Source organism: Ranitomeya imitator, chromosome 3, assembly GCF_032444005.1.
Source record: "Ranitomeya imitator isolate aRanImi1 chromosome 3, aRanImi1.pri, whole genome shotgun sequence".
Classification (NCBI taxonomy): Eukaryota; Metazoa; Chordata; class Amphibia; order Anura; family Dendrobatidae; genus Ranitomeya; species Ranitomeya imitator.
In genome coordinates, this window is record NC_091284.1 from 791,052,553 (window position 1) to 791,064,920 (window position 12,368).

General features: G+C 42.1%; 1 protein-coding gene across 1 annotated transcript in view; it reads left to right on the forward strand.

Annotated features, from left to right (window-relative positions):
* Nucleotides 1–12,368, forward strand: part of CNTN5 (contactin 5) — a 2,082,395-nt gene that overhangs the window by 349,770 nt on the left and 1,720,257 nt on the right. The gene's annotated exons all lie outside the window — the stretch shown is intronic.

Here is a 12,368-nt window from a genome sequence, read left to right on the forward strand (position 1 = left end):
TAAATAGTTGCAGCATGTTTAGGACCTTTCAAAGAAGGACCAATGGAGTTGCTGCAGTACCTGAGCATGTGACCCTAGATCTCCACTGAGAGATCTAGCCCTGGGCATGCTCAGAGTGCAAAGCAGGACTTAGTCCTAGCACCTACAAGGACCTTCCAAGAAGGACCAATGACCTTAGCTGCAGTATCTGATCATGTGACCCTCGATCTCCACTGAGAGATCTTACTCTGGGCATGCTCAGAACGTGAAAAGCAGGACTTAGTCCCAGAAGCGTCTGCTCGCCGCTGCCCAGCACTGAATTCAATGGCAGAAGCAGGAAATGCAGCAGTAACTCTTAACACAGAGTCAGACTGAGCGAGACGCTGGGATCGACGTCTCTACTGAGCAGACTCCACTGCGGCAGGAGAAGAATGGGAGACCGCAGCGGAGATTGCCCGAGATTCTCCCTGTGCAGAGGCAGGAACTCGGCCCTTAACAGCACATTGCAGATTTTCCATTGAATTTGCTAGTAGAAAGAAATTCGACGATTTGAAAAAATTCTTACAAAAAGTTTAAATTGTAGCATTTCTACTTCTCCAGTGTAAAGACACTTATAGGCCATGCAATGCTACACTATACTTACTTTGCATGGTGCCTATCTTGCCTAATCTCCTGCTGGCCTCTTTATAACCCAGCCTTTTATGATGATTTCCATCGACAGGTTTCTTCGGTCACAAATCTCAAGATGCCACGAACATACACTAAAAGAGTCTTAAACAACAATTGGAGCAGAGTTACCCTCTATCATTTTTAAGAAAGCAAGAAAGGCGTGTTTTTCTAGGTTTGACTGCACTCGCTATCTCCAATGTATGTAGTCAGATCACACACCGCACCTTGTGATGGACAATATAGAGGATTGCCTGCTGATAATCCCATGGCAGATGTCTGGCTCCTCAGCATGAAGACAGCCGCGTATTCTGGTATAATTTCCTTATTGTACATGTGCAGCGATACCCGCAGGGTAATTACATAGGCCATGTTTATTTATAACTTGATTGAACTTCAGTCGTACGATCTCAATGCTGTGAAATTATCCGTGGCTAAATAATATTCACTAATTACAATATTTTTCACCCTCAGACTCCAGAATAATGAAATGTAAGGCAATGTCTAATTGAGGAGGTAATCTTGTAAAAATGCTAAGAAAAAAAGAAAGTATGGTTAAGATAGAAATGCATTGACTCTTGGATGTTGGATCTGGTGTTTGTGTGTAAGGCTGGAATTGGGTCAAGGGTGCAACAGAAGACTGCTCCATTTGGAGGTGACTTTGAAGCCATCTTCTTGTCATGAGGGTCTCTAAGTTACTACATGGAGGGAATCTCAAATCCTGAGCCATACATCCAAGCATCGGCCATTTCTAAGTGTATGATCACACAAACCATGTTGACTAAAACAGAGATTCTGAGCTGTCCCAGAGTTGTTTAAAGGGAACCTGTCATGAGAATTTTGTACCCCAAGCTAAGGAGGCACTCTGAAGCTGATTACAGCCCTACCTTGTATGCAGAAATCCATTTGCGTAAGTACCACAAAGGATGATATCCAAGGTAATAATAACAGAAAATTGAAGCCTATTTTCAAATATAAGAAATCAATTAAGTACCACGGAATCACCAATGTGCAAAAAGGACAAGTGGAACCCACTCAAAGTAGAGAACTAATCCATGCACCAAACTGGTTAAAAGGTCAGAGATCACGAAGGCAGGAGGTATAAAAGGTAATAACACTTTATTTAATTCGTGACGAAGGAATCTCCATTCCGAAACGCGCGTCGGGGTGCATGTTATCAAGGCTAGCGGCATTTAAAGGTACAGTCAATTTGATTTCTTAATTTTGGGAGTGTATATATATATATATATATTTATTTAGCACCAGCACTTTATATATTATTGGATTTTCATGCACATGTCACTTTTTTATTGTACGTATTGGTTTGCACTTGCACCTTATTCATTATCTTTTCTATGTATACACCTGCTAATACAGCAAGATGTAATTTGATCTATCCATACTAGTGCAGTTGCAATTTGTTACACATAGGCACATATTGTTGGTATTTAACTGACACTCCCATGTTAGAATTAATTTTTTATATTTTTTGGGGTGCTTTTAACCCCTTCATGACCGGGGGATTTTTCGTTTTTCCGTGTTCGTTTTTCGCTCCCCTCTTTCCCAGAGCCATAACTTTTTTATTTTTCTGTCAATTTGGCCATGTGAGGGCTTATTTTTTGCGGGACGAGTTGTACTTTTGAACGACATCATTGGTTTTAGCATGTCGTGTACTAGAAAATGGGAAAAAAATTCCAAGTGCGGTGAAATTGCAAAAAAAGTGCAATCACACACTGGTTTTTTGTTTGGCTTTTTTGCTAGGTTCACTAAATGCTAAAAATGACCTGCCATTATGATTCTCCAGGTCATTACGAGTTCATAGACACCAAACATGACTAGGTTATTTTTTATCTAAGTGGTGAAAAAAAATTCCAAACTTTGCTAAAAAAAAAAAAAAAAAATTGCGCCATTTTCCGATACCCGTAGCGTCTCCATTTTTCGTGATCTGGGGTTGGATGAGGGCTTATTTTTTGCGTGCCGAGATGACGTTTTTAATGATAGCATTTCAGTGCAGATACGTTCTTTTGATCGCCCGTTATTGCATTTTAATGCAATGTCGCGGCGACCAAAAAAACGTAATTCTGGCGTTTCGAATTTTTTTCCCGCTACGCTGTTTAGCGATCAGGTTAATACTTTTTTTTAATTGATAGATTGGGCGATTCTGAGCGCGGCGATACCAAATATGCGCAGATTTGATATTTTTTTATTGATTTATTTTGATTGGGGTGAAAGGGGGGTGATTTAAACTTTTATGTTTTTTTTATTTTTTTCACATTTTTTTAAACTTTTTTTTTAACTTTTGCCATGCTTCAATAGCCTCCATGGGAGGCTAGAAGCAGGCACAGCACGATCGGCTCTGCTACATAGCAGCGATCTGCTGATCGCTGCTATGTAGCAGAATTGCACATGTGCTGTGAGCGCCGACCACAGGGTGGCGCTCACAGCGACGGGCAATCAGTAACCATAGAGGTCTCAAGGACCTCTATGGTTACAATGGAGACGCATCGCCGACCCCCGATCATGTGACGGGGGTCGGCGATGACTTAATTTCCGGCCGCCCGGCCGGAAGCGGTAGTTAAATGCCGCTGTCTGCGTTTGACAGCGGCATTTAACTAGTTAATAGGTGCGGGCAGATCGCGATTCTGCCCGCACCTATTACGGGCACATGTCAGCTGTTCAAAACAGCTGACATGTCCCGGCTTTGATGCGGGCTCACCGCGGATAAGGGGTTAATCCCCAAATATATATATGGATTTGTCATACTACCTGATCCGCTAAATGCAAATTTTTTTTTATACATTCATTTTTTATCATATATTCTTAATTATTTACCTTTTGCAATTTATACCTTGATACATGCACATCAATTATACGTTGTTTTTGTCAAGCTACCATAATTACAAATAATGTGTTATTACCTTTTATACTTCCTGCCTTGGTGATCTCTGACCTTTTAACCCGTTTGGTGCATGGATTAGAAATCCATTTGAGGTATTTCTCAGCAGTCCAGGAAAAAAATCTTATGCAAATAAGCTGCAAGTGCTCCAGGGTGGGAAATAGCTCTTGCAGCACTCCTGCCCTCCCTCACTACTCCCCGCCTGCTGCCCACCTCCTGCGTCAGATTGACAGGTCACTCTTTTTTCAGTGACAAGCTTCTTATGACCTAGATCTGTCGAAAGCGCTGTTTGTGCTCTGGGGCGGGACATGCGCAACTCGTTTCACTGGGTCTAGCAACATGAGGACCTTACTGTGTATGGTGGTCATATCTGTGCACTACCTTTCCTTTTAATGTATTTGGGCCTATAGGAGATAGCTAATGTTGCTTGGAAAACCAGGTTTAGGTATCGTTCAGACATCCGTTTTTACATTATTGCTTTTTTTTCTGTGTTTTTCCCACTGTGCCAGCACCATTATCATGGTGTTGGCACTCGTTCGTCCCGGAGCAGTGATTTAGTGTTGTGACACATGACGCCTGCGCCCAATCCGCCTTCGAACAAACTGAACATGAAGAGGTAGCCAGGGATCAGCTGCAGCCTGGACTTCTTCATGTTCAGTTTGTCTGAATATGGATTGGGCGATGGCATTGTGTCACAATACAGCATCACAGCCCGAGGAAAGTGAGTGTCGACACTACGAGAACGGAGGCGGTACGGAAGGTGGCTATAGGCTTTATTATTTTAGCCGGACCGAACATTTAGTTTATGAAGGGGTTGTCCTAGTAGTGAACAACTCCTTTAAACTCAGCTTACCGCTCACCTCTCCGGCTCCTCTGTTCCTTATAGTCGCTTATCCTGTCCTTGCCACATTTTCTGATCACCACCACTTCTGTTGATCAGATCAGATGATCTTTTGAGCGCCTGTGCAGAACCCATATATACAGCAATCAGGAAGGACAGGATGGCAAGAAGCAACCTCTGATATCTAGCTGTCTGTGACAACCAGCTCACCCTTCCTGCAGCTGTCTGATTTGTGGGATCCAGTAAATCTTATAGAAAACCATCAGGACGTTCTCCTGTTGGCTTCAAGGACTCTAGGACGGTGAACCTAAAAGATGATGAGGAAAGTGTGGCCACAATAGTAAAGGCGACACTGTCCAGCTCAGATAGTGCTCTGATCCATCTGAGCTGCATTTGTTGCCTCTACTGTTTGTTATTGCCCAGAGAACGTCCTACTCTCATCTTCTGCTCTGAATGCTCTTTCTTGCATCAACAGAGAAATAAGAGAGCTGCTTCCGCGTAGGTCCCTATTTCAGGGCTTGTTTTTTTGCAGGTCCCTTGAATCTTGATTAGTATTTTTAACACACTCTACCAAGGTATAGGGAAGTAAATGTAACATTACGTGTTCTTCTTTTATCCCCTGCTAGTTCATCTAACTGAAACTCCACAAAAACTACACATGTCCTTACTTACTTTTTTTCTTGGCTCAACATATCCCAAGATGAACTGCAAGAGTTGGAATAAAAAAATCAACTGTTGCCAGACCTAGGATTTGTCGTGACCATAATTGTGGATTATCCCTTATGCTCTTGATGTTCTCTGACTTCAGGTGCTTGACCCCGGACTCGGCCTGACTATCTATTTATCTTACTCCTTGTCTTGACATACCCTCCTGGCATGTGACCCTGGACTGCCACCTGACCACGCCTTTGTCTTGATCCTCTGTACCACGAGCCCTCCTGGTATCTGACCTTGGACCTCCTGACTACCTGAGTCAAAGCTTGTCTGTGAGCAGTGACTCAGCATCAAACATATACACTTTGTGGGAAATGTTTCAGTAAAACCAGTATTTTATTTATTGAAATGAATTAATTTTAATCTTTTTGGTAACAGTCTGACTCTTCACTGTATAACTGTACAAGCACAGATAACTGTTAATCATTAGCAGGGCCACCCACTGGATCATAGATTACCAGCTATTAGCTATTTTACTTTTTTATGTAAGTTCCAGGGAAAGCATTTGTCAACAGATTTTTGCAAAGTAATCTGACAGCAGAAGAAGGTTGGGATGGAGACCCTGATTTCAGTATTGTATCACTTAGTTTACTGGGTGCAACAGTTATGATAGCCATTGATGTAACTAGAGTCCAATAGGCCCGGCACAAAATTTCTACCTGGCCCCCCACCGCATGTTAGTCAGCTGTATGGGCCCTTTTAGCATTCCAAATCCTATAAGGACATACGTTTTGCCCCCATTATATAGTAATTTCCTCCATCCTGGGCCCATTCTGGAAAATACAAGTTATGTCCCCTGTCCTGGTATATATGTTCCTCATCCTCATCCCATTCTAGTATATATGTTCCCCATCCTGGACCGATCCGGGTATATTTGTTCCTCATCCTGGTATATATGTCCCCTATCCTGGTATATATCTTCCCCATTATAGTATATATGTTCCCCATCCTGGGCCATCCTAGTAATGTGTCCACCATCCTGGTATATATGTGTCCCATCCTTGTATATATGACTTCCTTCCTGGCATATATGACTTGCATCTTGTGCCCATCCTGGTATATATGTGCCCCATCCCGGGCCCATCCTTTCATATATGACTCCCAAATTGGTTTATACAACTCCCATCCTGGTATATATGTCCCCCATTCTACCACTGGTCTTTATTGCATAAATAAAATAAATAACTCTACTCACCTTACCCCCGCTTCCATGCCACGTGGTTTCTTCTTCTGTAGCCAGGAGCTGACTTCAGTATGTAAGCAACGGGTAGCCATGATATCACTACCATATGGCACCAGTCGCGGGCACTCTCACGTCAGGTGATGGCCTCTGATTGGCTGGGGGAGTGTATTCCAGTGAAGAGACCTAGCAGGTCTCTGCACCACAGTTCATTCCAGCTAAAACAGGCATTGGTGCCCCCACACAAACACTCCTGCATGGGCTACGCTGCTGATGACAGTTTCCTCTACTACAGCTCAGAATATTGATCTATATCTTAACCTGACCACACCAGTGCTTTCTGTGTACATTGTACAGTGACTGAGAGCTGATAAAGAGTGTTGGGGGCGTGGTTGGACTAGGAGGCATGTGGCACCTAGTCCAGTAGTGAGAACCTCCTGCTGATAAAACGCTGATTGTATTGAAACAGCAAAACACAGAAGTGTAAGTGACACATCAGTGGAATCTGCATCTCAGGCCCTACATCAAACTGCTCTCAGATTACAGAAACGTGGTGACAGGTTCCCTTTAAGACCGATTTGGAGAGATGAAACTTCCGTGATCATCCTTCAGTAATTTGTAGATTTATCTTCTGAGATTCCTCCAATACTTATACATTCAGCTGAGCTGGAATACATCTGGATGTATGTTTGATCGATCTGCTATATATTTGACTCATGTTCGATGTGATTATCTCAATACCAAGTTACTTTTTCTGGTTTGGGTAAACCACTTGGAACCATATTACGCTGGCGTAATGCAGACGCGAGGGATGCCCTAAGGATTGATCCTCTGAAGGTTACAGTAACGAGCAACGCAATAATTGTATCACAGACACATAATCCGCCCTGGGCTTGTTGAAGACGAGTAGATGTTTTCTCTTCACTTTGGATTCCCATCTGCAAGCACTTCGCGTAAAAGGAATCCTGTAACTGTTAAATCATACATTTGCTTGGAGTCTTCGAGGCTGCAGTGCCCAGGTAATAGATTTATAAACACGGGGGCTCCGTGCCTTTCTATACTTCTCCATTTGTTTTCATCTTTTATTGATTTTTATATTTACTGTAATAACCATGATACTATTGCATTTAAGTCTACAGTACATTCTGTAAGGAATTCTGAGCTTCTGGAGGAGCCGAAGACACGGCGACACCTGACTGCCAGGATATCTTCACCATTAATGGCTTCCGTTTTCATAGGAGAAACCATTTTTTATTAGTTTTATAGTCATAGTTGTAGTAATTGCAGTGGTGGTTATTACTGTTGGACGAGAAGAAACATTTTAGTAAACCTATGCACATTATTAGCAGCTCCACGACAATCGTAGGGCTATTGTGCACGATCCATGGCATTATAGGGCTTCTTAGCCTCAGCCCTTGACAGCAGTTCAACCATTGCTGCCCTGGCGGCAGCCTTCAGTAGGAAACACTGCGGCAATTGACCTCCGGCTCTTCTTGTTTATTTTCCTTTAAATAAAAGGTTCATGGTTGGTTGAATGAAGACACAACTCCACTGAGTTCAACCTACAGCACACCCTAACATGTCTCTCCAGAGGAAAGCAAAAATCAGGCAGATGCTAATTGTCTCTTGGTGGAAAAGCTCCATCCCAACGACATACGGAGTAATCAGACGAGATACCTGAGATCATCGCCCCATCACAAAATCTGGTGCCCATAACCTGTAATATTAGATTTATCTAAAAAGGTATCCAGGCTCTTCTTGAACTTTTCTTGTGTGTGAACTCATGTGGCAGAGAGTTCTATGGTCTCCCTGCTCATACTTTAAATAATCCATAGTCTCACGGCTCGTACAATAATGAATCCATAGTCTCACTGCTCTTACAGTAAAGAATCCATAGTCTACCTGTTCATATCTTAAATAATGCATTGTCTCACTGCTCTTACAGTTAAAAATCCATAATCTCACTGCTCGTACAGTAATGAATCCATAGTCTTATTGCTTATACAGTAATTAATCCATAGTCTCACTGCTCTTACAGTAGAGAATACATAGTTTCCTTGCTCGTACAGTAAAGAATATATAGTCTCACTGCTCTTACAGTAGAGAATCAATAGTTTCACTGCTCATACAGAAAATAATCCATAGTCTCACTGCTCTTACAGTTAAAAATCCATAGTCTCACTGCTCGTACAGTAATGAATCCATAGTCTCACTGCTCTTACTGTAGAGAATACATAGTCTCCTTGCTCGTACAGCAAAGAATCTATAGTTTCACTGCTCTTACTGTATAAAATTCATAGTATCAGTGCTCTTACAGTAAAGAATCTATAGTCTCACTGCTCTTACAGTAAAGAATCCATAATCTCACTGCTCTTACAGTAAATAATCCATAACGTCACTGCTCATACAGAAAAGAATCCATAGTCTCACTGCTCTTACAGTTAAAAATCCATAGTCTCACTGCTCGTACAGTAATGAATCCATAGTCTCACTGCTCTTACAGTAGAGAATACATTGTCTCCTTGCTCGTACAGCAAAGAATCTATAGTCTCACTGCTCTTACTGTATAAAATCCATAGTATCAGTGCTCTTACAGTAAAGAATCTATAGTCTCACTGCTCTTACAGTAAAGAATCCATAATCTCACTGCTCTTACAGTAAAGAATCCATAATGTCACTGCTCATACAGAAAAGAATCCATAGTCTCACTGCTCTTACAGTATAAAATCCAGTCTCACTGCTCTTACTGTAAATAATTTATAGTCTCACTGCTCTTACAGTAAGTAATTTAATAATTTATAGTCTCACTGCTCTTACAGTAAGTAATTTAATAATTTATAGTCTCACTGCTCTTACAGTTACACCATAGTGTCCACACTTGGAGGTAGTTACTAATATTATTAATATTACACCTAGTGCATATTGAAATAGGATCTTTGAGATGGGAATGCCCCTTTAAGCTTTTATTTTTCCCACCTGAATTACCCAAAGCTTTATGTCTTCCACAATCACCCTCTCCCTTAATACCCTTGGTCGCTCTTCTCTTCACCCGCTCTAGTTCAGCCATGCCCTCCATATACATTGTGTTGTGCGTGTGGCCGTACTTGTGACTTGTCTAGATGCAAAACTGTGTTCTTGTCATGACTCGAGCACCTCTGCTTTCTTTATTGCATCCCATAATTTTGTTTGCCTTGGCAGCAGCCTCCTGGCACTGATCACTAAAGTTGAATTTGCTGTCCACCAATACACCCAAATCTTTTTCTGTGACAGTTTTACCCAAATGAGGATTCGGTGCAATATTTTCATGTCGGTACTGACTTGTTAAATTCTAGACTAGAACTTAGAGAGGCCAATATTCACGTATAGAAATTAGGTAATTAAAATGTTTGCACCCATTTGATTACATTCACATTAGGAAGACAAAAGGTACAGATTTTCCATTTCCTTTCATGATCTGTTGATATTCTCTGTGTCCAAAGGTGAAGATGACGCAATGATTCTTTACATGCAGGGATGGATTCAATACGCTTTGTAACATTTATAGCAAAAGCAACAATGGGAATAATTGAAAACAGAATATGAATTGGAGACCATTGTGGATCCGCAAAGAGTTCAGAGGCCAGGGACGTATAAGTAGTTCAGAAACATTTATTCTTGTTTTAGTTTAGAAAACAAAAGCTTAGGAGTGGTATAATTATGTTTCATTATATGAAAGACCAATGCAGAGTTCTGTCTAATGATTTATTGATAACCCAGTACTTAAGTAACTATGACAAGGAACATGCACTACTATGAAACCACCAACAATATAGGAAATAATGAAATCATTTATTGTAAGAGCTGTGAGATTTTGGAAAGGATTCTTCACTGTAAAAGGAGTAAGGCAGAAATTATGGAAATGATTCTTTACTGTAAGTGTAGTAATACTATGAAAAAGATTCTTCAGTGTAAGAAAGACTTCATTCATATTCTTTTGAATGACAAAAAAGAACCCATGTAGATTCAAGCACAGTACTCTTAGTGCTCTTAGGCCATGTTCACACGTTCCTGATTTCCATCCTTTTTTTTCTGCACTAAAAACCGCAGCTCTTGGCAGAAAACGCAGGTCCTTTTTTTGGTGCATTTTTTATGCGTTTTTTGATGCGTTTTTTAGTGCGTTTTTTTATGCAGTTTTCTATGCAGAGTCTGTGTATTTTCTAGGGAGTTTTTTAGACTTAAAATGGCTGAAAATACCCTAACCCTACCCCTAACCCTAACCCTACCCCTAACCCTACCCCTAACCCTACCCCTAACCCTACCCCTAACCCTAACCCTAACCCTACCCCTAACCCTACCCCTAACCCTAACCCTATTCTAACCTTAGTGGAAAAAAAAATTCTTTATTTTTTTATTGTCCCTACCTATGGGGGTGACAAAGGGGGGGGGGGGGGTCATTTACTATTTTTTTTATTTTGATCACTGAGATAGGTTATATCTCAGTGATCAAAATGCACTTTGGAACGAATCTGCCGGCCGGCAGATTCGGCGGGAGCACTGCGCATGCGCCCGCCATTTTGGAAGATGGCGGCGCCCAGGGAGAAGACGGACGGACGGACACCGGGAGGCCGGGTAAGTATAAGGGGGGGAGATGAGGGCACGGGGGGGCGTCGGAGCATGGGGGGGTGGCATCGGAGCATGGGGGGGTGGGATTGGGGCACGGGGGGCAGCCACACTGCAGCGGTTCTGCACCACAAACCGCAGCAAAACCCGCAGATATATTTTTCATCTGCGGGTTTTACTGCAGGTTTGACCTCACAATGGAGGTCAATGGGTGCAGATCCGCTGCAGTTTTGCAAAAAGAAGTGACATGGTACTTCTTTTTTACCGCAGCTATTCAGCGCGGCTTTTTTTCCCGATTCCCGCATCATGTGCACAGTGGTTCCTGTTTTCCATAGGGTACAGTGTACTGTACCCTGCATGGAAAACAGCTGCGGAGCCGCAGCGGCAAAATCGCGGCGGTTCCGCAGTAAAAAACGCACTGTGTGAACATGGCCTTAGCCTTTCATCAGTTTTTCTCTTGTGCGAAAATAACTGCTGACTGTCTCCTATCAGTCAGGAATAAAAAAAGACAGCACTAGGATTAAACTAGTGTGCCATGAACGTGACATCTCGGTCTTTTTCAAGTACGAACAGACTTCAATTTGCAATTTTGATCCACGAGTGGAATCAAAATCGGAAATGACACTTGGTCTGCAAAATAAAAAAAAATGTGGTGCATTTACCTATTAAAATCTATGGATATGTGCTCTATCTGTGACACTCGTTTGTGAAATTTGTAAATTTGTAAATGAGGCTTTAGATTATTGAGATTGTAGAAAGGATTCTTTTCTGTAAAAGTAGTAACATTATGAAAAATATTTTTACTATTAAAATATTGCAATTATGTGTCGCGTTGCCAAGGCTGCAGTACCACCGGCAACCACCGGAGGACAACTTTAGCTCACCTCCAGAGGAGTAGAGGCACCGCGATGGGCGCCACCAAGAGACGGAAGAAGAGAAGTCAAACTTACCGGGTCATTAACAGCCGAAAGCGTGGCACCATAGACAGGAGACAGAAAACGGAGTCAGCGTCCTAGCCAGAGAGTCAAGCCAGACAAAGACAAGGAATGCGGTAGCCAAAATGAGAGATGGGAGGCGGATTTTGAGCCAATAAGTCAAAAGCCGGTCAGAGAGCGTAGTATCAAAAACGGAAAACAGGAGGCGGGGTTCAAAGTTCAAACTGAGTAATACACTATAATGAAATCACCAAACGAGCGCTAAGTCAGGGATAGGGAAAGGGTCAGACACCAATACAGGAAGCCAGAGGCAGAAGGATCACTAGGGAATAACAGGTCAGGTGCTCAAGCAGAGGACCAGAACTATCGCTGACAAAGGCTGCCAGCAACAGCACCAATAAAGAGCCACCCAAAAATCAAAGAGAGGCAGGAAAAGTTAACCCCGCCATGACCAGACTAGAGAAGGGAAGGAGAAAGTAAACTCCGGCCTGGATCATGACATTATGGATTTTTTTTAACTGCAATTGTATTAAGATTATTGAAAGAATTCTTTACTGT